This window comes from Gossypium raimondii, chromosome 8 (assembly GCF_025698545.1).
Source record: "Gossypium raimondii isolate GPD5lz chromosome 8, ASM2569854v1, whole genome shotgun sequence".
Lineage (NCBI taxonomy): Eukaryota > Viridiplantae > Streptophyta > Magnoliopsida > Malvales > Malvaceae > Gossypium > Gossypium raimondii.
The window spans coordinates 38,067,954-38,074,482 of NC_068572.1; the positions used below are offsets into that span (position 1 = coordinate 38,067,954).

General features: G+C 36.3%; 1 non-coding gene across 1 annotated transcript; it reads left to right on the forward strand.

The window, feature by feature from the left end:
* Nucleotides 1-5,284: 5,284 nt before the first annotated feature.
* Nucleotides 5,285-5,391, forward strand: LOC128032341 (small nucleolar RNA R71). Its single transcript, XR_008188468.1, has one exon. It is a non-coding gene; the product is annotated as a small nucleolar RNA R71 (small nucleolar RNA).
* The last annotated feature ends 1,138 nt before the right edge of the window (nt 5,392-6,529 follow it).

The following is a 6,529-nucleotide window of genomic DNA, read 5'->3' on the forward strand; positions in this document are numbered from 1 at the left end:
TGTGTTTGTCTAGAAAATACTCAGTAATAGGAACTAATGAGTGGTTTTTGTCTTTTTGCTCCAATCTGGACAGATGATCTTCCACTTGGTTCTCTATTCCTTTCCTATCATGTATCACCAAATAAAACTCTTGGAGTAGCAAAATCTCGTGGTTTTGCATCTCTCTTTGACATTAGATATTTAATGGTTGCGTTGTCAGTATAAACTGTTACCTTTGTACCTACAAGATATGAACGAAATTTGTCAAAAGCAAAAACAACAACAAGTAGTTTTTTCTATTACAGTATAATTTAATTATTCTCCCTTCAAGGTTCGGCTAGCATACTAGGTGGCATGGAAAATCTTATTCCTCCGTTGTCCCAAAATAACACCTACTGCATAGTTGCTTACGTCGCACATCAGTTTAAACGACAAACTCGAATCTGGGGTAATGATGATTGGTGCTAAAATTAATCTTTTCTTTAACTCCTCAAAAGCTGTTAAACAATCATCATCAAAAATAAATGCTAGATCTTTCTCCAACAATTTACAAACTGGTTTGGAGATTTTGGAGTAATCTTTCATGAATCTCCTATAAAATCCAACATGTCCTAGAAAACTCCTAATGCCCTTCACAGGCACTGGGCGTGGGATTTTTTCGATAACATCTATCTTTTCCTTGTCAACTTCTTTTCTTACCATGAAATGACATTTCTCCCAATTGAGAATGAGGTTCATCTCTTCGCATTGTTTTAGTACTTATGAACATGTGGAGGTTGTATTATGTTGATCTTCTGGGGCTACAAGGATCTTATTTCATCTTGAATATCTGTCAAGGAAACAATAGTAATCGTGCTCTACAAGTCTATCTAGCATTTGATCTAAAAAATGTAATGGGAAATGATCTTTCCGAGATGCCTTATTCAACTTACGGTAATCAATACAAATTCTCCAACCTATAATAGTCTTGGTTGGAATCAACTCATTATTCTCAGTTTTTACAATTGTGATGCCACCCTTCTTTGGAACACATTGGGCTGGACTCACCCTAAGAGCTACCTGAGATGGGGTAAATGATTCCCACATCTAACCACTTTATGATCTTCTTCTTGACTACTTTATTCATGATGAGGTTTAATCTTCTTTGACCATCAATAATGCCTTTTTCACCAACTTCCAAGATAATTTTGTGCATGCAAAACAATAGGCTAATACCTCTGATGTCAGTTATCATCCAACCAATTGCCTTCTTGAATTTCTTCAAGACATCAATCAGCTTCTATTCTTGATTCTCGGTTAATTCAACTGAAATAATCACAGGTAAAGTAGAAGAGTTACCCAAAAAAAACATATTTAAGGTTAAATGGTAGTACCTTTAACTCTAACTTGGGTGGTTCTTCTGTTGAGGCTTTCAACTGCTTGTACTTATGGTATTCTAAATCTAAAGACTTGGAATGGGATTTGTGAAGTGAATCTTGAATTTCTTCAAGACATCAATCAGCTTCTATTCTTGATTCTCGGTTAATTGAACTAAAATAATCACAAGTAAAGTAGAAGAGTTACCCAAAAAAAAACATATTTAAGGTGAAATGGTAGTACCTTTAACTCTAACTTGGGTGGTTCTTCAGTTGAGTCTTTCAACTGCTTATACTTATAGGATTCTAAATCTAAAGACTTGGAATGGGATTTGTGAAGTGAATCCCTTCAATTCAGCTTCCAATTCAGTTTGATCTTCATCTCCGTCATCGTCACTTAGCATCTTTGGTGCTAAGAGTTGTTCCAATGGATCATCCATTGGAAATCACGATTCTGTCTCATCCATAGTAGAACATTCTTCTCCTACATCGGGTATCTCATAGCTTTGAAAATATTAAAAGTTACCTTATCGTCTTGGACTCGCATAGTAAGTTCTCCCTTCTGAACATCAATTAATGTTCTTCCGGTTGCTAGGAAAGGTCTTCCCAAAATGATAAGGACTTCTTTATCTCCTTCAAAATCTAAAATAAGAAAGCCAACAGGAAAAATAAATTTATCAACATGTACCAGAATATCTTCAATCTTTCCTTCAGAACGTGCTATTGATCGGTCTGCTAGCTATAGTGTCACTGTTGCTGGTCTAACTTCACCAATTCCCAATTGTCTAAACACAAACATGGGCATCAAATTTATGCTTGCTCCGAAATCATATAGAGCCATACCATAATAGGAATTATCGGTGTTACACAATATGATAAAGCTTCCAGGATCTTTCATCTTTTGTAGCAACTTATTTTGCAGGAATCCATCACACTCCTTAGTCAGAGCCACTGCCTCAAATGCACCCAACCATCTATTCTTATAGAGGATATCTTTCATAAATTTAACATAATTCAAAATTTATTCCAGAGCCTCTACCAACAGAATGTTGATATGTAATTGCTTAAGTACATCTAAAAATTTCTTAAAGTGTACCTCTTGTTGTTGCTTCTGGAATCTCTATGAGTAAGGAGGTAGAGGAGTTTTTACCTTAATCGGACAACTTTTTAGAGGTAGTGTTGGTTCTACATCTACCTTGGGTGTTGATTCTTCAAGATTACTCTGCTGCGATAACTTGATTACTCTAGGAGAAATTTGGGTGATTTCTCAATGAATGGTCATTCCTATTTTGATGTTGGTTCCCCACATAGTAAATAGATTTTAGATTGGATGGACATTCTTTGAATGCGTGACCATCACCATAGTAAACACATGCGATGTTCTCAAACTGACTTGGTTGCTGACCTGTCATGTTAGTGTTGTAACCATTAACAAAAATATTCTTAAGCATAGAAGTCATAGTAGATACCTGAGCTGCTAAGGATGTAAGAGCGTCGACTTCATGAACTCCTACTACTATTCTCCCTATGGCTACTCCATAAGTAGGCCATTGGTACTTGTTACTTAAAATTCTTTCAAGAATCTCATACGCTTCATTATATGACTTTGAAAGAAGAGCTCCATTAGTTGAATCGTCTACCACTGTAATGCCCTGAATAATTTAAATTTTGTGTCTATGAAATTTGATATAAATGAGTATCGACTTCAGTGGTTAAGTGATGTGGGTGTGTTTGAGGTTTGGGGTTTAAGTCCCACATTTGCAATTTTTTTCTTTTTTATCCAAGGCTTATCCCTGTTGGGTGGGCTTATATAAGATTGTTTATAAACTCATATCAAAATGAGCTGGCTGGTTCGAGTGGTAAGGATTTAGCTTGCTGGAGGTCATGTGTTCAAATCCTTGCGTGAGCATAGGTGATATTTTTTTGCTCTAATTGTGAGAAAGACATTCGGTGGAAGTGGGATTCTGAGTTAGTTGAGGTTGAGTTGTTAATGGAAAGTTGAGATATATCTATTTTTTGTTTTTATTTTTGGTGTTTTAAAAAAATGGTTTTCTCTCTCTTCCCAATTCTCTCTGATTTTTCTTTTCTGCGTTCCTTCCCCATCAAAAGTTTCTTCTTTCTTTATCCTTATTTTGTCAAATCTTTTGTTCCAAATCGCTGTGATACAAACCCTTGGTTTCTTCGTGTGATTAGGTAAGCGAAGGTAGTGACTTCTTGCTCGTTTTAGAGGCAACGGGTTGTGATAATCTTTGTTGATGTTACTTTTTGTAGTTTGATTTTTGTGTTTTGGTAGCAATGAATCGTGAAGAACGGAACTCTCCTCTCGCGGAATCGTAGTCAAAATCATTCAGGAAAGTGGGTAAGTGTTGAACACTTACATTGCACCGTTTTCAGTTTTGTTGGTTTGGTTTAATTGAGAATTAAAACTAATTGTGGGAGCATGTAATGTCAATTTTTAGGTTCTGGTGGGCTCGGGATTGCTTACGCGTTAAAATTGAACTTGTATACCCTAAACATGAAAAATTGAGGTTCAGCGAAAGCCGAAAAAAGGCATTGTCAACACCACACGGGCGTGTGCCAAGTTGTGTGGCTGGCCGTGTACGAGACCTGGTCGTGTGATGGTGAAGTGTGGCTGTCGGGGCCACACGAGCTAGGCTAGGTTGGGCATCTGGGCCCATACGGGCATCCCGCACGGGCGTGTGGAGTTTGGGCTAGGCCATGTGGGCCACACGGGCAAGGCCAACTTGGGCTTATAGGCCTAGACTGGCAAGCCACAAGAGCATGTGGGCCCAAAATTTTGAAATTTTCCCTAAGGTCGTACGGCTCGTTTCGATCGACTGTGGGCTTACTGTAGGATCGGTAAGGGCTGATCAAACCCTTTTTCATGTGATCTAATATTCTGATAGTCTGATCTAAGTAGGAAGCTGATATGTATGTTTGACTGTACTGTTTAAGTATGCATGTTATCTGTAAACGAGCATGTTAAGCATGTTAATATGTTATTTCTGTATCTGTATTATGTACTTGTGTTTAGGGTGGATTCGTATATGTGGAGGAAATGATCTGCACGATGACCTTTTGCCTATATTCTGGCAACTTGACTGCATATTATCTATTATGTGTCGCATCGACACTACATGGTGTGTAGGGATGGGCGGGCGTTTTTAACCCCACATGATGTGATGGGATGGACGAAGATGGTGTGTAGAGGATGGGGTTAGGATTTTGTATACCTGTCTTGATTATCTAATTCTGATATATGTATCTTCTAATGACTTAGGTCCATATTTGTATCTATTATGCATATAAGAATACTGTGTATATTTTTGGCATGACTATCTCTGTTGGGTTACACACTGAGTTTACGAAACTCATATATGTTTGTCTATTCTGTATAGGTAACCCTCGGACATAAGCAAGTCGGTGCAATGGAGGCTCAGTGTGACCACTAATTAAAACTACCTTTGAGTTTTCAATATATTTAAAATTCTGGATTTATTTGAGAGATTGTAATTTTTTGGACTCTCTGGACTTTATGGTTTTAACTGTTGGTTTTGGTTTCGATTGTTTTCTGTCCTGCGTTGTTTGTCAAAACGATTTATGAAAACGACGATTTTAGGCAAACAAAGGTTTTTCTGGAAACATGAACTGGGTTTCTAAGATACAATGACTTCTAAGATTTTCACTGCAAGCTATGTTTTTGCGAAAGAATAAACTCACGACGGTTTCAGTTATAAATAAGTAAATGAATATGTTTTGTAAAAATTTGGACACTTTACAACAAGTAACTTTGTAAGGTTTTTGTCAAAATAAAAACAGTTTCAAAACCCTTCTTCGTAACACTCTCGGATTCGACCATAATGTCTTAGCCTATTTTGGGGTGCTATAACCACCATTCTCGTGTGAGTGATAAGTCCATTGTAGAACTCTCCAGTTGAATGCAATGAGGAATTCCATGATGAAGGCATTTTCATAATAACTTCTTAAATCATTCTCATGCCGCATACGAGGAATTATCATCAGATTGTTGAAATGTAGTAATTTCATTTCTGAGTTAAGTATTCTTACTTGGTAGAAAATACTTCATCAGAAAATGTTCCGCCAGTTCTTGCCATGTGGAAACAAAACGGGGTGGTAAGGAATTTAACCATGCTTGTGTGTGATCTTGCAACGAGTATGGGTAAAGATTCAATATTAAGGCATCTTCAGATACTCCTAGTAACTTGAAAGAGTCACTTACTCTCATAAGTAAGCGAAGGTGCAAATGTGGATTTTCAGCAAGCATCCCATTGACCTGTCTCATTGTTTGCAACATCTGAAACATCATTGGTTTGAACTCGAACTAAGGGGCTTCAATTTTAGGTCTTACAATCCCTAGATAAAGATCACTAAATAAAGGCACAACATATTGCCTAATCGCTCGACCACTGTCATCAGCAACAAGGATCAAATTCCAATTATTACAGGCTACATCTTCTCTCAGATTTTGATTCAACTATTTGACTTGTCTTTGGGCTAATTGCTCCCTTCTTGTTTGCCTAAGGGTATGTTCAATTTCTAGGTCATATGGAAATAGAATGATAAGTCGATCTATGTTAAATTAAAATTAATAAAAATAAATATCTTCACAAATTATAACAAATAAAGTCCTTGGAAACGGCACAAAAAAATTGTATCGTCACGTGATTACATGTAAGTTTACACAGTCGTACAAGTAATAAGTAGTAAGTAAAAGAGTTATTGCCTTTACAGGGACTATATGATAATTATTTGCACAGTCAATGTTAATCAATTTGGTTAAAAAAATAAAGGAAGAATATTGTCAATGGAATGTCGCAATTTAAATTAAAATATTAAATCAATGTTCAAACACCCACAAAACAAAGCAACATACATTGTAGAAAATTATCATAGCTGGAAATAAACACAAGGCACAATATAACATAACATGAATAGACTAAAAGAAAATATTTCACTTAACAAGAATTCATTAGTAATCATAAAAAAGAATATTACAAAATATTTGTGACAATATGAAAATTCATTAAGCTCATTTTAATTAAAACATAGGCTTCTCCCGAAGTCCTATTATGTCCCTAACTTAATTCGCATATCCCTATGTCAAAAGCTAACTTAGAAATCACCCTCCCTGGCATTTGTACAGTTTATGCATACAACCATTATCTTTCGAAATC